Here is a 23,418-nt window from a genome sequence, read left to right as displayed (position 1 = left end):
TGGGAAAAAAGGATCCCAAAGATCTTAAGGTAACTAATTTGCTAACTGAAAAGAAAAAATTTTCAAGTGCCAGATTTTTGTCTGGCTATGTAAGAAAGCCATCCTCCTCTTGAACAGTTAACTCCACCTCCAACCAATCTCACACAAAGTGCATTGCACACAGAGGTCCTGTCTCAAGATAAAAGGGATTATACTTCAATTTACTCAACCTTCCATAAAGCAGCATTTCTGCAGTTGTGAGCCATCTGATCTGGAAACCTACTCCAGACACCGACTGGCTCTTCAAACGTTTTTCTTTGACAAGTTTTCCCCATGTCCACCTTAGCAGTCACTAGATGGCACTGCACAATCAACGAACTGTAAACCACTGCCCGGTCCAGGGAAATAACAACAAACAGATTTATCAATGCCAGTGAGAAAAAAAAAAATTAAATTATCCTGTTTATAAAAGGCACATTCATTTACACTGACTTTGAAGTTAAACGGAAATACAGATCTTCATTCTTCAGACAGGCTCCTGTCATCATGGCCACAAAACATTTTAGCTGTCTGGTCTTGACTATACGTTTAATGTCTCACCATTTGATTAAATCCATTAAAACAAGACAAAATGCATGTCAGCAAATACCAAGAAAGTACAAAAAAGCAGGGTATGCAAGTATACAAAGTAGAAAAAGTTTTACAGCCATCCTCTCCTGTAAGTGCTGCAGTGGCATGGTGTCATCATTTTGAAAAAAACACTCAAATTTTTTTTCTGTAATATTTAAACCCTAATTCTTACTACAGTTTTTTAGAAAGTCAAGCATGTCTAAGTGTTATATTTTTACAGTTCATGTACTGAGACTTATCAGCCAGAAAATCTATGCATCACCTGTATACTTGACTCTTTCATCCTTTTTGTCCACTGAAAGGAATAAGTCAAGGTCACAAGAAACACTGATGAAGCTGTAAAGCAAAGCCCATTTTTGCTTACAGTTAATCCGACAGCAATGTACTGTCTTCCCTACAAGGCATTTTGAATCCCATGTTTAGTTCCCCAAGTACTTCATATTTCAGGTTAGTTATTGTTTTGGGAATTGTTTTAAAGGTTTCTTTAATCAAATCTGCAGCTCATTGGAAGTGTACATACACTCCTAAAGCATCAAGAAATGCAACTGATTTCTTAATCTGCTTCTTCAGTATATTAAGACTTATTCATGCTCACAACAGACACTGAAGTATTTGATTAACTCACAGCACTTTAACCACTGACATGCCCTTAACCACTAAACTGAGTGGGTTTGGTGTCACAAGGAATATTTACTTGACAATTGTTACTATTGATCTTTCATAAACACAGGCACGTCACAAATATTTCTATTTACAACTTCTAAGCTATCTACAAGATTAATTTAAAAATTAAATACAAATTACTCTTTTAAAAAGGAAGCAAATGACAATAGCTAACTTGTAAAAACACCATTTTGAGAGTCTTTCATGTAAATCTAAAATCAGATACTCAAGCTGCTTACTGACTGATGGATCCTGATGGAGATTGTTTAGTTCTAGACTCCAAATTAGTCCAAGCATCTGAAGATTACATGATCCCATCAAGGCTTTAGGTGAGTTACTGGCAAAAATTCATGCTTTCTTGAAACAGGTTCACACTTCAAAGTAATCAAGACATTTTAAAACTTTTTTCCTGAACTAAGTTTCATCAAGCTTTTAAACCACAGAAGGAAAAAAAAATCAATTCATGCTCTAAGCTCCCTACACATTATCACTTAAGCCAACGTAACAAATTTTTTCATCTTCCATTCTTCTCATCTTTTCCCCTTTTAACCAGATATTCAAGCTTTATGATTGTTTAAGTCACTCCCACAAGGAATAGACTTGCGCATTCCACAACATACAGACTGATTTAAAGTCATTATTCCCAAACAAGCTGTGCTCCATTTTTCACAGCTTTCTGGTTTTCAGAAAAAACTTTAAGACAGCACTATAGTACAGACCAGTACACTACCATCTAGATATTAAACTCATAATTAAGATGCTATCCCAGAGGGCTAAGACATTTTAAATATTAGCCCACAGTAGCTCATAGTCCTAATAGCAATGTCCTGCCAGCATTCTCTCACAAAGGTACCCTCTTCTTGATGAGTGACTCTATTACACCAAAAGACATTTTTAAGGTATAAGACTACAAAGAAACAACATGAAAGTACAAGATTGAGTATTTTCATACTGATGGCGAACTCTTGCTTCACAGAAACAATTACACATACATCAACAAAGCATTTCTGGAAGCTATCCAAAGACTGACTTTTGCTTCCAAAGGCCCAAAATAATCTAAGAGCATGTAAAATGTGTATTTGACAGGAGTCTGTACATTCTAACTGATATTGCAGTAAACCAAGAAGAGCAGACAAGGATATACCTTTTAACAGTATTGACATAGCAGCTCTGGATATCTGGGAAATATGAGAGAAAATGGACTGCAGAAAGAATCCAGACTTGCAAGCGCCCTTCCTGTACCAGCCTCTAGACAGCAACATGTACCAGAACTAGAGCGGTTTATAGACCCCATTCAGACCTCATTTCAAGCAAAAGCATTTGTAGTAGATGAGGCTTTCTGCCCTCAACGGAATAGCCTTCCCATCCTCACAGGTCGAGCATTCAAGTCCAAGGAAACCAAAAAGAAAACATTAGATACTACTTCCTTGGAACACAAGGAAGAGCTGGTTCTGAAGATGCATAACATGTTACATGTTCAAATCCTACAAAGTGATTAATTTAGTCAAAAAGATGCCACAATCATTCAGTAAGAAGATTACATCAAATTCAAATCAATAACTAATAGAAAGACCTATTCCAACTTGTCAATACTTATTTGAAAGACCTCCTGGAAACCTGAACACCATGAAAATTCAGGCTGTGCATCTTATCAGATTATAAGATTAGACACTGCTGTCCACAGGACAATATTAAAGCAACTATCTAGAAGACAGCTGAAATTCTACCACAGAGAATTATTTTAAATAATTTTAATTAAGCTGCTTCTGCTCAGCACTCACTTTTGCTCATCCACAATCATCACTGTACAGGTATTTACTTCATACTTACTAGCTATATGGTCATGTGCTGATATTACATGGCATGCAAACACAACAGGATAACCAAGGTTAGACTGGTTCCTCTTTTTTATCAGTCAAATTTGCAAGTTGCAGGGAATACAATAGTTATATCTTTGCAGGAAGTTTCCAACAGACACACATTCATGTTACATCTTGAGTATCTGGCTATCTCATACCCTTATTACTCAGGCTGCAGCCATATCCTTCTCTCAACACCCTTTGAAAAGAAATGTTAGTGACCTTGGGAGCACTGGGATAACAGAGAGCAGGTTTTTTAAGCCATAAAGAGGGAAATAGTGAAAAATGAAAACTGTGAAAACAATGTATTTGACTGCCCTGTATTTAAAGTACAAGGTGGGTTAAGTTAACCTTAGAGTGTATACAAGCTGCTTAGAGAGGGATTTTTAATCAGTGCACATCTCGCCAGCAGTCTCTGCAGTTAATATTCACAATGCATGGATAGTTAACTTATTTAAAAGCCTCCCTCCCCCAACACTAAATAATACCTTCTCAATAAAGGCACTTTGAAAGACAGAAAACACACAACAAACACCAACCTATGACGAACATATTGTTTATTTCTTCCAATACATTTTTCTATATCTTTAATAAAAAAATCTGCCTGCTCATGTCATAGATATGATGAATTTCTACAAAAGCAATGCAAAATTTAGGAGATAACAGCTTTCATAAAACCCTACGTGCTCCCCTCACGCCCATGAACCTTACAAAAAGGAACAGAGAGTCTTATTGGAGGAGAATGGTTTAAAAACTACACAGAAGAGAATATAAAAATATCCTTACCATAGACTTCTACACATAGATTTAGAGATCCTGTAGAAACAGGGATGGAATTTTGAGTGAAAGTCTCCTCCCATTATACAGGAATCAATTTGTTCTCAATTTTTTTTTTCTGTATTTTCAAGCTATTCATTTTCGGTGTGAATAGAATCAGATAGATTCCTCTGAAGGAAATTATTCCCATACTGTACTATGGGCTTTTAACAGCTCACCTACTCAGAAAGTATTACACTAATATTTTTCAAAACCTCAGTATCATTAAATCCACCTATCTACCACCATGTATTTATTCTAAAGCTAGATTGAATTCTCTGCTTTATAATTATATCATCAAATAGTCACATCAAGTACATCAGCCCACACGTCCTTATGAAAATTAAGGACATGACAACTGATTCAAAATAAGACCTTGCATCAGTGTTCAGGAGCACAATTTGAGCCGAGTACATAATGAGGAGTGAGGCAGTCAGAAAGAAAATGCATTTCAGAAAATTCATGGTACAAGGTGAATGATGATAAGAGAATAAAATCTCTCTGATAAACTAGGATAAGGAAAATAAGCTGTCCTGGGTTGCTGAAATGCATTGCAACATGGAGTGTCTTTTTCCAATAAAAATTAAATTGAATCAAGAACCGAACATGTCTGATCAGCTCCACTTTTTTTTCAACACCCACTACGGTTTCATTGTCCGAACTACTTCACTCCTAACCTCCCTCAATTGCTCCACAGGCAGTATTTCTACTTCCCACAGAAGCTGGAAAATACTGGTCAAGTATTCAGTCTTAAAAATATGAACAAAGATGTTCTATTAAGCAATTCCATTTCTTCCTCCTGAATGCAGAACAACTTCTTTCTACCTCAGGTCATGCTCTATGTGCATATTCAGTCCTAAAGCTTCCACAGAAGGGCTGCGCACTGTCACCCATTTTATATCTCCCCCAGACAAGCACCAATCCAAAAAAAGAGATGCACTCTCACATGAAGTGTATGAAATGCAGAAAATACCCAATGTAGTTTTACTACAGTAAACTGTAGTTTAAGGGCTTTTTTTCATTATTAACCTGAAGTCCCCAAAGAAAATTACACTACTAAGTACACTGTCAAGAAATACACCAAATCACAGATGTTTAAAGAAGTGAGAAAGCATCAGGCTCCAGTCCTATGCAGATAAACGTACAGAAGCTTCTCTGACATTGAAGAGAGATTCAGTCATTCACTAAAAACTCTCATTGTAAAGTTAAATGCTTAACAGGAGCATGGCTCCACAAACCTTACAAATCCCTTCTGTCTCTTGCATCTTCAAACATAAGCTATGCCAGAAGCAATCCTGCTAAGACCTACCGCTAGTTCAACAGCGATTAACCCTTTATGCTTCTAGTATTCTTCTTTGATATAAATCCATCTGTTTCTTCATGTTATTTACACTGGGTTCCTCTCAGCATGCTGCCTCTCTGTCTTGCTTCTTTGCAAGCATTTTAAGCACAGTTGCTGGAACAAAATAGCCCAGTAAGGCACTTTTCTTTTGATGCAAGCTGTACAAACTTACTTCAGCTGGGCATAGGGGAGAGGTATGTTCTTATCATTTAAATACTCTAAATCTAATTACATTTGGCACAGATACATGAGTTTTTATTAGCTGCATTGATACAGAGAGCAACACTGAATATAATCTTATTAACAGATAGGATCATACTTTCCAAAAGCATCTTAGAATTAATTTAAAAATACACTTCTATAAATTAAGAGCATAGTGCAGTTTAGTTACTCCAAATGCTTGACAAGAACTAAGTAGAACCATGTTAGACTTGAAGAGGAAATGCCACAGTGGTGTAGTATAGATACCAGAGAAGTCTATCTTACAGTACCATCACAAGCAGAGGTGCAAGCAAATTTCCATGGATGTCCTGCAATAACTCATGTCTGCAGTACACAGGAATCCACTGCTTTTGGTCACAACAACATCAGCTTTTGAAGAATTCTGCTTGTGGGTGCAATCTGACCAATCTAGGGCTGCCTGTGAATCTCCACAAACCTGTATCAAATACATCAGCTGAACGAGACTGTCAACAGCTCCTTTTAAATCAGCTGATGGCTGAAATACTCTACATTCCCTTTACTCACAAGCAATACTAATCCACCTTAGTTTTGAGTAGGGTTTGCAGAACTATGCAACTATTCTGAATATTCACAGCTCTCAGAGCAGCCTCTGCAGAACAAAGAACGACAAATAACTCACCACACAGAGATCAAAGGAAACTTCTCCAAAAACTAGCACCACTTCCAAGAAACCATGGATAATGAAGGTGAAGAGTGAATACAAAGGAAGACTCAACAGGCCACAAGGATTTCAATGAACAAGGAAAGATCCTATTTCTTGCCCCGTTTCTTACCACAATTCCTCAAATACAAGCAGGTATTTTTTCCACCACCACAGATCAAGAAGGAAGATCACTATTTATTGCATATATATTAAATTCAGCATTACCTCTCCCTGGGAAAGGTTGGGCTGTTCAGCTTGGGCTGAAAGACCTCATTAGTTCTCCAGCCTAGTGGCATCTGTCATTCTAGTCTAGACTTCAAGCCTTGGATTATCTCACTTCCTCCTATGACCTCAAGTTTCCTCGTAAGGACAGTGACACCAGTCTGTCAGCTATGGCAGGGACAGAAAGTAAGATCCTAGGCTCACTGTGGATTTAAAATTATTAGAGACAGAAAAGGTCTTGTTTACAGGGAAATTTACTAATCATCCATACAGCAACACTTGATTTACACATGTATGCAACCTGCAACTGGCACTGCAAACATGTCCTTACCAAGGTAAAAAGAAACCCACAGTAAAACTGCGATTCACAAAGCATCACTTCTAACCACTGTAGTTATTGATTTTACATCCCACATAAATGCAGAAACACAGTCCTTAAAACTAATGTCGCTATTCAAAATTGTCCAGTTCATTATGTCGAACACATCATGTTGCATAAAGACCAGCAGCAAAAAAAGTCATGATGTTTTCCTATAGCATCTTACCTATTATATTCTAAGTAATAAAGAAACATTTTAAAAATTCTGCTAAGGATCAACAGAGACATAACCACATTATCTTGCTACCCACTTCCCACTCATTCTAGAAATGCAAATCTGCATTTAAAACAGTTGTATTTTTCTTGAAAACAAATCTGATGCCTAGTCAATTAAAAGCAAATAATACAACTCAAGACAAATTTGAAGTATCAGCTATGACTATGTTAAAAAATAATGAGGTTGCATCCAATCCCTTTTCAGAAATATATTTACACATGATTGCACAGAAAATGAAGCACAGCCTTTACAGTATTCTGCAAGGCCAAAAAGTGGCCTATAAATATGCATGCACACTGCTGTCTGAGCCAATTATTACTTTACCCTTGTTAAGATGAAACAGTTTTGTTACAATATGACAGAGTCCTTCAGTTCTTGAAAGCCTCCTGTGTGCTGCATCTGTACACACAAGACTCAGAGACAGACTGCTCCCTTTCCAGGAAACAAAGGAAGCAACAGTATTTGTATTGAAGGCACTGCCTCCAATAATTCAGCCTGCCCTCAGACTCCTTGGATTTACACACCCAGCTTTAACAAACACCAAAAGATTAAGAAATAGCAGGTTTGGCAGACCTCATATAAGGCCCTAAAAACATAAGCAGAAACCAGAACACAATTCTAAAACAATATAATTCAACACATGGTTAAAAGGGATCACATTTTACTTACAGGTAACATCAACCCTTTTTTATTTTATTCTGACAGTCATACAGATATCTTCTCAGGAATGCACATGATGGGCTAAGAACTTCTGCTTCTTAAAAAAACCATCATTTCCAAACTAGGAAAAACTGTCAGCATCTAAAAAAAGTGAAGTCAAAGCATCACAGACTGCTAGCCAGGAGAAGGCTGCAGCAGCTCAACAGGTCAGTCCTACTAGGAAGGACACAGAGGGACCAGATCCAGCACAGCAAATTCTGTGAGGAAGTCTGTTTGAGAAGTTAACAAAAAAAAAAGGCTTCAAAACAGAGAGCAGTGTCCCAGGGGTCTGCCAAACACACTCAGCTCTAAGGCAAAAGTACTATCTGGGAAAAGAAAATCCCACTTTCTGCAGTGATACAGGTCCTCTAAGCACTGCCCAGGAAATATGGTCATGTTTTACCTTGGTTTCCACAGTTCTTAAAAGGGATCTGATGAAGATAAAAAAAGAAAATCTACCCTTAGCTGCCCAGATGCACAGCAAAGTATGCCATTGCTATGCAGCAGGAAGGACACTCCCTTCCTCCCCCTGTCCTGATGGCCATCTTGTCAGGAAAAAGCATTTTATAGTGTTGAAATCTGCTGTCACTACTGCCACATCTGCCTGTTGTAAAAGACCCAGAGAATTGCCAGGGCTCAGCAAGAGAAAGCTGGCAGAAGCACTCCTGATTCACTCTGGGGGGAAATCAAGGACACAACCCAACCACAAACCTGGTAGCTCTGCAGCCTGGGAAAACACCTATGCTGGTGTGGGGCAAAGGGACAAGAACTGGAAACCTGCAGCAGAAGAAAAACCACACACACATCCACACACCATTTCAGACACAAGGCACTGCAAGTTTACAGAGCAAGCATCAACACAGCAGTCCTGATCCTTCCAGCAAGCCCATGGACACTGAGGAGCAGCAGTGGCTGACCACCGCTGCATCCTCACAAAGAAACTGCTTGGCAGGGCAGGGAACAGCCAGTTGCAAAAATCACATCTTCCTAACACTAAGCAAACACTTCAGAGGGTTGTTTTGTTTTCACTGGTTTATCTACTTTAAGAAGTGGAAGAGAAGACAACAAAGTTTTCAGTTTAACAGCAGGAACCAACAAGTTTAAACAACAGTTACTAATACTGTGATAAAGTACTATTTTCTTACCTTCTCTTGGATAAAGCCACCTCTTTGGAGGCTTTTTGTTCTTCAGTTTTCTATGGTTGTATTAATTTTCTTATTATCATATGCAGAGCCATTAGTAGCATTAACTATGCACTGTGCTCTGCTCTAGATAAAGATATTAAATTAGCCACTCTGAGTATTTCCTTAATTTCTCAATGAAAGCAGAAATTAGCTACACAGCAAACTGAAAAGAATTTTGATATTTTAGACACTACATGCAGCATTTTCACCCTTAATTATTTTAATAATCCTTTTTACAGGTCAAGAAATCCATGAAAAATTCATGGAAATAAGTATTTCTACTCTGTGCATGTGAAGGCATCCATATCCACACCTTTTTCAAACCTCTCTAATGCTTTGGTTCTTACAGAGACTTTTAAGAAAGATTTTTTTTCTGGCTCTTTAACTAGCAGGATGGAAATTTAGTAAAACTAACCTTTAAAGTCACTTTCAATTGAAAAAAAAATTGAAATACATAAGAAAGAAGCCTATTCATCTTCATCAGCTGTTGACACCATCATCATTTGTCTCATGGAAAAAAATAATCCAGAGGAGAATATGAATACTCTGGAATGAGGTGGTGTGTTGTGGCTTTTTTTGTTGTACCATGAATACTAATGAAGCAAAAGCAGTTTAGTTCTTTATAAAATCTATTTCCATTCACATTCACCAATGAGCTCCTAGACTACCTATAAAGGTTTCATTTATTCTATCACATTGGAAGCCTCAGAAAACTAATTGTTTATTCAAGTCTATCTGCTCCATCCATGCTCAATTAGGTCTCACTTTTCCCCCAGTTACAGCAAAATTAAAAATAAAAATGCAAGCTGAAATATTCCTGGTTCCACTGGCCAGCTCCCCATAACAAACCACTCTGAAAAACCATTGTTTCAAGCACAGGAATAGCTTCTTGACCATAATACAGCATTTGAGGGACCTTCTCAGCAACTAACAAAATTCCTACTCATTAACTTAGTCCTCTGACTAATGGAAAACATATTTGAAATGCAGCTTTCTAGTAAGAATTCTGTTAAGAACTAGTAAGCAATGTTAAATATAACCAGGCATTCCAGCCACAGCAATTCACAAGTACCTCATTAAAATGGGTGATATAATCATCACACGTAATAAATTTTAAAAATATTTTCAATTCAATATTCTTTATTTAGACCATTAAGATATTAAATAATCCATTTTGCCACATAAAGCTTCAAATTCAGCATTGCTTTCATCAGGAATAACATACCAAAGGGAAACACAACACATTTATGCCAAGCAGGTACAAAACAAAAGAGAGAAACCCATGATGAAATGAGCTTGGAGTAAAAGGTTCTCAGCATGTAATGGAGCTGAAGTTGATCCATAAATCAATGCAAGATGAAAGCAAGATTATTTATGTGAAGGGACTGCATTGTTAATTTACAGTCTGATTGAGAAAAGAAATGCTTTGCTTGATCAATGTACCAGTGATGTGCATGTGTGAACTTGAGCACAAATTAGTAATAATTACCAGCAGGTGTATCTTCTTTTATTTTTAATTAAGCTTAACAAGCAGCAGAAGCACATACAGAAAATGCAGGTTTTTTCTGAGTTTGCCTTTAACACGCTCCTAAGTTTTTAAATAATGCAGCCTCGCCACAAGAGACCTTGCAGACAAGGGCTTTTTGATCTCTTTCTTTCCCATTCAGTGCTGAGAAAAACAGCACACGCCGTTACCGAACAATAGCTACCATGAAAAACCCTTTTCCTGAACTCGTTTGAAAGTGAACTAGAATAGGGCATTTATTTGATACCTTTATAGTTTTGCCCTCATCATCTAAAACAGAATTCAGAAACTGGGATGCTTCTCCTTTAGCCTCACTAGTAAAATTAGCAGAAGAAATATCAGAAGGGTAAGAATATCTGGGTGCAAGGGTGCACAATCCAATTTACATTTGGCAGAAATTTGTTGTTAAGGACAATACTCAAGAACCACATTTGTAATGTTAAATGCTTCCACTGCATTTCAAATCATCACTGAGTTGCCATATGTCAGTCTCAGAGAATTTACCCAGGTCTAACATTACCAGGAGGTATTATTAACACTATCCAGCCCAAGAAAGATTTTTATTCTTTTTTAGCCTGATGACTTTAAGTAGTACTACACTTAGGAAAAACCATGAAGACCATGTAAGAATGTAACCAGACAGGTGACACTGGATCATTTTAAATACTCCACCCTTCTACTTAATTCTTTGTGTAATCTAAGCAAGTAACTGTCCATGCATTCTGAAGAGCCCCACTGTAAAACCTACACATATTAAGTAGACTTACCCTTATTTGTCCTGTCTTTTTTATCCAGGTTTTTCCAGTTAAACAAGCAGCTATTTAAAACAATTATATTGATGGCTGAGAAAAGGGAAGAACTCTACTTAGATTTTTAAAAATCCTATATTAATTCCCATTAGACAAAGAAATGATAGCAGAATGTATCACACATTTTATCTGAAAGAACAGACAGTAGTATACATGTGTAGGGAACCAGAAAAATAGACATGTAAAAAGCATCCAAATCTAAACAACTGCATTTTTTATGAACTGTTTAGAGCTGCTATAGTTTCTTCACCCTCATACAGAAAATCTAAAATTAACAGCAAAAGAAGATGTATGGCTTTTAGAGATTTATTTATAGATCATATCACTTCAGAGATTTACACACAGTTCCTCAGAAGCTTAGTATGACTTAAAACTCTCTAAATTACAAGTATTAGTAGTACACTAAATTATAGCACTTGATTGGTATCACCATGAATCTCTTAAGTAATTTAATGCAAGTATTGTTTAAATGTTTACATTGTAGGACTTAGCACAGAAGCACTACAGTATCTGCAAGATGGTAGTAACCTCTCAACAACAAGGGTTTTATAACAGTATTTTCCTAAAGTAACCTGATTTAATAAAAAATAAAGTACAGTCCTACCCATGATGTCTCACATTGTGTTATGGTCTTACTTCAACTTTCTTTACACCTTCCACTAGTGAAGGAGGCGCGCTGTCAAAAGAGGGACAATGACCACCTTCTGTTATCAAGCACTCGATATCTCTTGCCTGTAAGGCAGCTGCACTTTTAATTGACTTGTAAATCAACTTTGCGCACACCCATTTCAAATAAGCACCATACCTCATCCTGTATTCTCAGGGTTACATCTTCTTAGTCAAAATAATGAACCCCTACATCTTTCATAAAACAAAGTAAATTGTCTATGTCAATGACAAAAATTTTAAATGACCCATAATCCTTTAATCTGTGTACAGTTACAGAGATTATCAACTAGAGCAGTTCCAGACCAGTGGCTTCAAAATACAGAAGCAATTTTACCATTTCAAAATCTGAAAACAAATTAAATCTATTAGAGGTCAAAGATATCGCCTTTTCTATGGTTTAGGAATTTGTCAGTTTATAGAAACCCAAAGTTTCTAAAACACACAACACGTTAATTTTTCAAATCTGTGCTCTTATTTAAAAGTACTGAAAGCCAGCACAAGGGATGAAAAGGCTAATAAAATTATGAGATACAGAATCAAAGTTGTCTGGAAAGCAACCATTTTTTCATTTAAACAGCTGACGTGTTGTCACCAAACATGTCATACAGACAAAGAAGTCTCAAGACAACTTATTTCTTAAATCAGCCTAATTTTTCAGGCTCTCTCAAGTATTAGGGGAAGCAATTTGGAATGATCTAACAAGACATCAGGAACACTTCTTTAGTTCCATCTATATATAGAAACAGAATCTCCTTTAGATAGATCTTTATCTGTACCTACAGTACAGTTTCACTTCATTTTAGTTGGTTTCTTTGATTCTGATAGATAGCAGTAATTCACTAAACCATAGACTGAAATTGAAATAAAACCATCTTGCTAAGCCATACTAACAAGATTCCACTAGGAAAAACACGCCATGCTAAAAGCTTTGAAATTTATGACTTATGTGACTACATATCACTGTGGGAGTTAACCCAGATTTTTAGTTATGTTCAACTGCTGTATTAACAGGACATCTTTAAAACTAAATTTAAAAGTAATTTAATAAAACTATTTCACAAAAAAGGAAAACATTGAATAATCTTAAGCAATTATGAAGGTTATTACTACTATATTTTACTTTATTTCAATTACTAAACCGTTCTTACCTCAACACATGTGTTTTACTTTTCTCCAATTCTCCTCCCCATCACAGTGGAAGAGTGTGGAGAGTGAGCAGCTGTGTGGCACTTAGTGATCAGCTGGGGTTAAACCAGAACTGATGCATCCCCCACTTGGAATTTAGAATAAAAACACAGGTAAAGCACAGCAACTGGGATACACAAATTGGTTTCTTAGTGACCTCATCTTTATTTTCATAGCAACTTCAAAAAATTATTGATAACAATAAGTAGTTCATGGACAGGAGGGCAAACAAATTTGAATCTCAAAGCTATGCCACAGTGATTTGTACTTCAGCAATCACTAAGCTTCCTCTGGCTAGCATTTGGATGTTACCTTATCTGTTTGGAGAAGACAGACCATATTTTGCATGATGATGATGATGATAATAATGTTTAAGTATCTAATTGATTTGGTAGAATATAGCTTTAACATTGGGTTTTGTGAAGACTACAAGCATCAAATCAATCACCAGCATACCTTAATAAAGTCAGTCAGGAGGGAGTAACGCTATGCAACATTTCTGCAGCACGTTCCTCCCCAGGAAGGTTAATATCAAACACTTCAAAGTCCTTTTTCTGAATCCCAAATGCACCATAAACTAAGGTATTCAGACCTCAATTAGGGATCTACTCTGTAGGACTACTGCCTCCACAGTCATTTCCCATCCAGGGAACATAGGATCCAGAATTCTTCCCTCTAACAAGCAAACACTGTGCTGTCCAAAGACAGTGAAATCAACAACTTTCCAACAAAGAAAATGGATAGAAAATATATACATGCTTGTTCTTATTTTATAAAATAATGTAGCAACTAGTGCAAATAGCATATCTGTTTAATAAGAAATGCAATCACTCTAAATTATCCTTTATGTTTTGGCTGTTAACTTAGATTCTCAAGCCGTTCTCTCCCTTCTAATACTGCTGCTTCATCTATTTTTGCAGATGCATACAGAACTATATGCATGCAGCAATATTTAGAGCGCTGCACCACATTTGTTCATGCCCCACATAAAGACTAGCAATTAAATTGTCTTTCCCACAGTCTCACCTCTTACACTGCCAGCATATCAGGAGGTCACACAAAAATAACATGAAACAATGGACTCTCCATGAATAACTGCTAAAGAATATGAAGGACTGTAAATCTTTTCCAGGCTACTACCATGCTGTAGTTTGAAACACACATAAAAGCCTCATTAAGAAATACAGTACTGTTAGAAATCCTGACTCAAGCAGCAAACCAAAGCTAACACATATATTTTCTCTGTAACAGCATTTCACAAAAATAGCAATCTTTAGAAGTTCCTAAAACCTTAGCTCAGACTCCTGGTTCAGAGTTTCCATACTCATACCTTCCTCAAAGTGGCAGGCAGGGGAGAAACTTCCCAGGTGCCTGGAGGAAGCAAAGAGGAATCAGCAAGAAGAGGAAAAAGGCAATTCCATCCTTTACCTGCTTGCCTGATTCAAGGTGATCTGTCTCCCTTTACAGGCATCTTAGCTTCAGTCAGGATTCACTATTACATCCATGTTCTTTGGCACATTTCTTCACAAGTAGCCGCTATGCTTTCACAGTGGAAGCTACTTCCCCTAACTACAGCATTTAAATTAATTTACAGGTCTAAGTACAAGAAAGGAAGCAGCTCAAGGCCACTGTTAGGCAAAGAAGAATCAGGAATGGAGCAATGCAAACCTCCAAATGTTTAATAATTCCTTTTATACTTTCATATTACCATTTGAGTCTTCATTGTTCTCTAGTTTGTATTGCAGATAATGCTTCACTTTACTGCTCTCATAAGATGACTGGCACTGCCAGGTGTTCTATCTCCAGAACAATGACCTCCAGGTATGCAGCTCATTATGCACCGCCTGTAAACCACTTATTTTTAAAATGAAGCATAAAATAGAAATCTGATCTAAGATTTCTGTCCCATTCAGTTAAGGTTCTGGAAATATTCAGGGACACACTGAAAGATACCCTGAGATGTTCAACATGTGAGGCTGCAGTCCCTGCCAGCCAACAGATGGATGTGTGTCCTCACAACAGCAGTATGTGCAGCTATTATCACTACAAGACAATGGTCCTTAAAGACAGCCAACAGTCCAATCATAAGAGTGTCTAGATGAAATGTGTTGATGTTGACAGAAAAATCTCAAAGTGCCTGATCAGCAGAAAGTCTGCATTAAATTCAGCACAATAACCTTTCTTAAACTCAGAGCTTAAGGGTCTTAAGACTGTTTCAGTCAATAAAATTCTCCTCTGCCTCTATCTAAAAGACAACTGCACAAACAGCAGCAAGCTCTTCCACCTGATTCCATCTTGGAAAGCCATCTGACTCCAGAAAAGGAAAGGATTCCAGCTTCTCCAGACAAGATGAAAGAGTAAAGAAAAACAGGCAACTGGACTTGAGCCTACTGGACGCCTTACCAGCTGCTGAGCCTACACATGTTCACTAAGTCACTGAACAATCTACCACAACTGAGGATACTAGAGAAAGGCAGACCTTTCCCTCCCTTCTAATTGTCTCACAGCAGAGCAGGAAAACCAAGCCCAGATAGTAAACTGACTGGACAGCTGCCTCCCCCGGACATATAACGACTTGAAGGAATGAAAGAAACAAAGGATAAAATGCTCAACTTGTCCACTCACTTCCTCCTCTCATTTAAGCCAGTAATTAACATCAGGAGAAATGCTATATTGTATGATGTGTCCAAAAGGCAGCTCAAGGAAGCACATATTCATCCTCAGGCTGTGGATTACACTAGACTCTGTTCCACCAGATCTTTGCAGGACCTGTCCACATTCTTCCCAAAGACATGTAGTGCTAACAGAAGGGAGACCGCAGTAGTGCTATCAGGTCCTACCTCAACATCTCACCAAAGTCTTCAGAAGGTTATATAAGGGAAAATTGAGATCACAGTAAGTGAAAGATAATACTCAAGGATGGCACCAAATATAATGAGGAAGTTTGGTACATGAAAAAAAGACCCTTAAAATTCAACAAGTCTCCTCTCCCACATCTTGAAGCCATGCCTTTATTACTTCCATTGTCAAAGTCCTAAATCCAAGTCAGAAGAAGTCTGCGAGGTTTTAGAAAAAAATTGTTTCTTAAACTTTATTCTTATCCACTTTTTGGAGAGTTCCCCTGAAGTTCAGCTAGGGAAGAAGAACTGCTGCACATTCATATTCCATGACATCTTGGCATTTAGATAGCAAATTCCATGGGCAGTCTCCCTCCTAGGTTCAGAGCAGTTTAAAGGCCAAAACATTTAGGGCTTCATTTATTAAAAAACAGCTCAGCCAGTATTTTGAGATACGCCACCAGGCATTCAAAGATCAACTCTCTGAACAGACCACGCCTTACTGTTACAGTCTCCACCAACCAAAAAGTGCAGTACCCATTGAGAGCTTTTAAAACTTCACATTACAGACAAGAAAATAAAAATCATATTCATCAAGTGTGCTGGTCTACTAATGCTGACCTCATGTTTGTTTCACTATCATACAGGCTTAAGTAGTGCCAATGGTTTACCTCTACATATTTCAAGACCAGAAATAAACTTTAGTTAGCATAGAGCATAGAACAAACTACAATTGCTAAGCCATGGTACAAACATGGTGAAAAATGAAGATTAGTATTCTACCTTGTAGCTGTGAAGTGCAAACATAAAAGTCTTATAAATCAACTTTAAATATTAAGACTCAACTTTTTCATGAAATTATTTGATCAGTCTTTTACAGTTTTGAAACACTGGATTTATGCAACCAGAGACAACCCTTTTTGGGGAAGATCTCTCTCTTTCTTGCCTCATGAAAAACAAATTCCCCAATAGTCCCTATCCTACCTTTAATAGCAGCTTACCTGAAAGAGCAGAGAAGCTGAAAGTTGTCCTTTGCTATCAACTGCAAGCTCATTCATGAGTCAGGCATAAGCTGTTTGCTTTCCAGGTATACATGAACCTACTCACATCAACCCCTGCTCAAAAATCTTAAGAGAGGAAAGCCCACATTGTCCAGATGACACAAAGCTCCTGAAATCTGTATACAGAAGTCCATACTGCAAATTTAACATGGTGCCCAAAAACTTACCAGAATAGGCCACTAAAGCATCACTATCTCAAAACAACACTACCCACTTATCATCGGGACCCTAACTGATAGAATATGTTACCTAGGCCTTACATTTGACTTCAGTCAGATTCAGTAAAAAAAAAAAAAAAAAAATAGACAAGCAAATACCTAGGGTATGTCAGGACCTTATGCCAACATTTTTAGACAACAGGACCACTACAATTGCCTGAGCTTAGGGTCACAGTTGCTGGCTCACACAGCACTGCTGGAGTTACAAAGGTGGTTTATGGCTCATAATCATGACTCTTGCATCCATCAGCTTTTGTGTTAACAGCCAACACACTGAAATGTGCTGCCACACTGGGCAGGGCAAGCACCCAAACAGATACAGAGCATCAAAGACACAAAGAAATGTTCCTTATGAGAGAAAATTTTCTTCCATCCTTCAAAACCCCTCTCCCTTTATGCTGCAAAGAGCTGGGATTCTTTGACCACCACTCAAAATTTTGAATTTAGTTGTACAAAATTAAATAGCCAACATGGAAGACCTGAAATGCTCAAGGTGAAAGGATTCCAATACAGATCTAAACACCTACAAATATATATTCCTATACTAGAAATCCATTTGATATTGAAGCCTCAAGCAAACAAAAAAAAATCCCACACTGTTCTCAGAATTACCAAATAACTTTTTGCTCAAGAAATATCTTAACATCTTACACAGAAAGATGGAGGGAAAATTAGTACAGAAAGTATTATTTTTAAATCTTAGAAAAAAACCCTGTACCCTTGTTGATGCACAGCATAAAGCATAATTAAGCATAGAAGTATTTTTCATTCTACTACATACACTATTTTTCCTCTACTTCAATCAGTATTTCCTTGTTTCAGATCAAAGTCAAAGAAGAAACACAGCCCCTAGAAGCAGCTAATTTGCATACACACTGAAAAGGATAATCATTTACATCATAAACTCCCTAAAAATGGTCTAGATTTGTGCATGATGTTTAAGTACCTTTAGCACATCTTTACTATTACATCATGTTCTGTGAATTTTAATCATGGAAATGGCAAAATTATTCATTATTTGAAAAAATGGCCACACTTGCAGATTAATGCAGTTAGTCAATCATCCCTTACCTATTCCCTCAATTCCCTCAGATATATATATATATATATATATATATATATATACACACACACACACACATATATATGAGTGTATATATCTATATATCTATATATCTATATCAATATATATATACCTCCTGGGTAAAAGTGGACATTCTTTTGTTAACAAGAAATGGGGAGGGGGCAGGGGCTAGCCATGTAAAATTTTACTTATAAATGTATACACCTCAAATACATACTAACATATAGAGCCAGAATGGGTTAAGAAGAAAAAAATAAATAAAAATGACACCTTTGCAGATCACCTAAGATAGTGACTCAGAGAGAGAGAACAGGTTTCCAATCACTGTTACTAACACAACTGAAGCTAATGTGCATCTAGGGGATATGTTTTGCTTTACATTTCCCATTCTATAACATTATGGATTTATAAAAGCAGAGTCTCAGAAAGAAAGATCAATGTATGACAGTTCTCTTTGATCTCCAGGTTTACTTACTTCTGCAAGTGAGATCAGATGCTACAAGCCACAGGAATTTACCACTTTGAAGTATTTTAACTTTTCATTAACTGGAACAGTAGTACCCGATTACCAGACAAATTCAGAAGGTAGAGCTTATTTTATTTTTGCAGACTTAAGCTTGTTGCCCAACTAATAGGAAATCCAGTACTTAATTTAATTTTCAGAAACGTGATTTCTTAGTACTATTGGAGTTGTGGGAAAGAAAGGGATATTTAAGATAGTTGACCTATTTTGCTCTAGAATGAACAGTGCAACAACCCCACACAAATTCCAAGAAAAGCCACTAGGAGATAAATATATTTTTCTTTTCATGTTTATTCAGCTGAACAGCATGACCCTGAGCACTGATTAAATTAATAAAGGCCACTTTGCGCTTTCTCAAACAAATTAAGATTTTCTAATGATTACAGGAAAGGAAGACTGAACTGCTTAGTCTGATTAAAACTGGTGGGTTTTAATACTAGCATTCTTTAAGGTCCTTAAAATAACAACAAAGGATAAATACAGTGAAAGTGCCTAACAAATGTGCAGCTTTTTAAAAACAATTAATCTGAAAGTAGATCTATTACTTTGTAGATTATGTGCTATGAACTCAGTTTCCTGAATGGAAAATAAACATTTATATAATGTATAATTTTTGAATATTTATTTTAAATATGTAAAGTGTGATTTGAAGCCAAAATATTATAAAGTTGTGATTTTTGTCGTTGTTTGCCACTTTGGAGGCATTCTACATATGATTTATTATTTCTATGTAAGATTTCATTACAGTATCCAGAATTGGCATGATGGCAGAAAAAGCTAAAAAATTAAAAACAACAACTATACTCTGGCTAAAAAACTTCCTCTAAAAAAAGAAATACAAGAACTTCACTGGATAACCACTAGTCTGGACAAGAAGGTAAGAAGGTTTTTGTTTCCTTCCTTTTGGGGGAAAAATACTGGAAATCCCAAGAATGGGAAAATTACTTGCCATGTTGTTTTTTAAATAATTTTAATAATTTTAATAACTTTAGTAATTACTTGCCAAAAACATGTTGTTTTTTAAGTAAGTAGTTCTATAGTTCTGGTCTCAGACTGTTTGATCTTGTGTGCACAAACTGAGGGGGAAGAAAAAGAATCACCAATGAAATATATGTGCTTAGACTGGTAACCAGAGAAACAAAACAAAACCAAACCAAAACAAACAAACAAACAATATAGTACCATAGTAGTTCTCTTTTCTGATTTGCTCATGAAAACAATCCACACACTATCCAATACAGGACTGCAAGATAAAACTGCAACACTGACAGCACTGGTGACACAAGGATGAACTAGGGGAGTATGGCACCACTAAGAACCTCTACTAAGAAATAGCTGCACAACAGTAGACACATTATTATTAAATTGTCTGCCTATTTATACTTAGTTTCTAATTCTGTCCATCTAATGTCCATGTAATAAGTTTATCAAATATGATCCAAGATTTCAGTTTTATCATCTGGACACCCACACACATGCTAAGGAAAGGAACTGACTTCATTTTAAATTGGTCGTTTCTTTACTACCAAAACCAAATTTTTTTTCACCAGATAAAATCTTACTTTTCATTAAATTTACTTTCTCCATGAAGAAGTTGGATCTGAAGTAATGAAGCCTCCTAAGAGGGAACAAGGAAATGTAATACTAAAACAGGTTTCCAGAGAAAAAGCCTGCTGACTTACAGAGGATGAGCTTGAAAACAAAGCACCAGCTCATGGAAGAAGGAACTTTCTTGACCAAAAGAGAGAAAAAAGCAGTGCCACTGAAGGGCTTAACTAGAGTGTCAAACTGCAAAGAAGCAGTAATTGAACCCTGAAAAATCCTGAAATTCCCAGAAAAACCGCAAAGCCAAAGGGACATCAGGAAAAGCAAATGTCAAAAGTAATGAAAAGAACAGGAATATTTACCTGGGTGCTTCTACTAGAGGCAGCACAGGTAATTTAGCTGAAGTGACACAAAGTGTCAAGAGGCTCTGTCTGCATAAAAACACAGGGGTAGTACCAAAGCAAATGACAGTGAGTTACTGGAGTTTGTGTAATTTAATCCTAGAAACACAACCCTGCTTTACAGGGCTCCCAATACATGTCAAGTCCATGTGCACTCACCAAAACCCAGGACTGTTAAGACACACATCTCCATGTGCCAAGGGCACTGCTTTTACCAGATTTTGACCATTTGACCATTGATTGATTTTCAAATACTGTCATGGTTTGACATGGAAGTGAATTTTTTCAGGAAGTTGGGTCAAACCAATCAGTGGTCAAGTTTGGATATTGGCACCTGAAGTGACCACTGAAGATAGGGATACGCCTCTGAGAACACAGGGGGTTAAAAGCAGGAACTCCCAAGAGCTCGCTCTCTTTGGTTCCGGTCAGGGTGCTGTGCAGATCTCCCCTGCCCAGCCATGGGGCTGGGTGGGGGAGGGGGAGCCATGAGGCCTGGTCGAGGTGAGCCAAGGGGTAGAAGGACTGGAACCGAGCCAGCTCCTGTGGACGGAAGGGTGGAGAGAAGCGGAGATGTCTTTGTCATCCCCCCTCCCTCAGAGGGATGAGACAGAGAGTCCAGACGGCACCTGTAACTTTGCTGTCGTGGAGGAGAAGGAGGTGGGGGGGAAGGCGCCCAGCCTTGGCCTTGGGAATCGGCTGCTGGGCAGAGATATCAGCCGTCCAGGGAGTCTGAACTTTTAACCCTTTCCTGAGAAATGAAGGCTTTGTAAAATATTACTCCTCTTTGATTTGAAGTAGAAGAAAGACAGTCTGGGATCCGAGATGATGGAAGAAGTTGTTCTTGAGTTGGAAGGAGATGATGGAGTGGCTTGTGGCTGCACTTTTCTTGTTAGCCATAGACTGAACCAAATTCTCCTGACAGAAACTGCTCTTAGGGGGGTGCGTTGGTGAGCCAAGAGACCTGTTTCAGTGATTACCAGCAGTGGAGTAGAGAGAATAGAGGAGAGTTGGAGAAGGTGTGGAGAAGCCCTCTGTCTTTGAGGAAGAAGAAGAGGAGAAGAAGACCTCTGTTCTTAGACCCTCAGCCCCAGGGGAAAATGGGGGGGGACTGTAGTCCCAAGATGAGATGCTGAACTGTTGTCTCTTTTGGTCCATGGCAAAGCATCCTTAAAGGAGCCCTATGAGCAGTCTGTCCATGCACGGTGGTGAGAGCACTGTGACATGGAAAGGAGAGTGTCACCATGGCAGATTTTCTCTGGGCAGTTGCCATGTGTGACATGGAAACACAAGGGTGGCAATTGTGTTTCCTGGGGGGTCTGTGGCACAGGAGAGACTCCTCTCTCCCTTGAAGGACTGAGTATTTGATTATCTGAAGGGTGGCAATTTGATCAGGATGCTGCGTGGTGTCACACTGTTGGGTTTCTTTGGAAGTTAGGTGGGAAGAGGAGGGGTGTTTTGGAAAGTCTTCATCCAGGATTTAGTGTTTGTAGTTTTTATAGTAGTAGTAGTTTAATAAAGTTCTTTTCTTTGTTATTAAGCTTGGGCCTGCTCTGCTCTGTTCCTGATCACATCTCACAGCAATTATTTAGAAAAGTGCATTTTCATGGAGGCGCTGGCATCGCGCCAGTGTCAAACCATGACAAATACCTGTCTCATTAACAAAGAGGACTACAATTACATCCAAGCTTTTAAGTGATGGCCACAAAGAATGCATAATTAGGTATTCCTTACATGCACTTATGATGTTTCAGTTTTCTAAAGTCTGTATATACCACAATTAGAAATATGTCTTGGGGAAAGTCTATCTTGATTCCAGAGTCTCAAAAGAATAACATTTATTGTTATATTTTAAAATTTACTTGCTTACTGTAATTCATTATATGTCATGGCTGTATTACTTACAGGAATTTATTTCAATTTTCTGAATGGTGATCAGGTTTTTATCTGATTGTAGTAAATTGAAATATCAGTTCTTCTTGTGTATTACAAAGACAGTCCTTCCCTAGTTAATATGAAGTCTAAAAGAAAATACCATCTTTTCCTGCCCCACCTTTAGAAGTGGAGGGTGAGGAAGTAAGGATGACCAAAACCTTTCTGCATAGATTATTTCTTCACCCCAACTCTGTCCTCTTCCCGTTTACTCATAAGAAAACCTGCATGTCCAGCCTGTGTCAAGTAAAGGAAACATAAAGGCAGCATGGTTGATGTGGCATAAGAAAGAGCAGTGACAGCACCAGGAAAAGACAAAATTACAAAGTATAAAAAAAAAAAACAAAAAAAAACCAAAAAAAAATCAGGTGAGGAAGTAAGTGTCAGTCATCAAGCCCTGCCTTCTACTCCCACATCTTCACCATCACTCAACCACTGCTCAGCAAAAGCAATTATCAAAAAAAAACACACAAGACTGACTCAATTTAAAATTGCCCATTGCCTTTCCCAGACACATCTAAATGATCCCTTGAACAGAGAAAACTTTGAAGCTCCTGTGAACCATCTCCACTAGGGCAATTTCCCTGGTGTACAGTGCAGTTCACCCACAGTGAATAGGACCCATAGTTCCAAAACCAGGGCTGGTGGGAGTGTTGAGGGAGCCCTTCTCTGTCCACAGAACCATCACAGTTGCCACTTCCTAGTGAAACAAGGCTTGGGAGAGCAATGTGGGCTAACTTCCAATACACCATGCAA

General features: G+C 37.7%; 1 protein-coding gene across 4 annotated transcripts in view; it reads right to left on the bottom strand.

Moving 5' to 3' along the window:
• The window catches only part of MAST4 (microtubule associated serine/threonine kinase family member 4), a 288,832-nt gene that overhangs the window by 223,696 nt on the left and 41,718 nt on the right, over positions 1-23,418 (bottom strand). The window lies entirely within an intron of this gene.

Source organism: Anomalospiza imberbis, chromosome Z (assembly GCF_031753505.1).
Source record: "Anomalospiza imberbis isolate Cuckoo-Finch-1a 21T00152 chromosome Z, ASM3175350v1, whole genome shotgun sequence".
Lineage (NCBI taxonomy): Eukaryota > Metazoa > Chordata > Aves > Passeriformes > Viduidae > Anomalospiza > Anomalospiza imberbis.
Note: the sequence above shows the minus strand (reverse complement) of the source record. Positions and strands in the feature narration are given on the sequence as shown.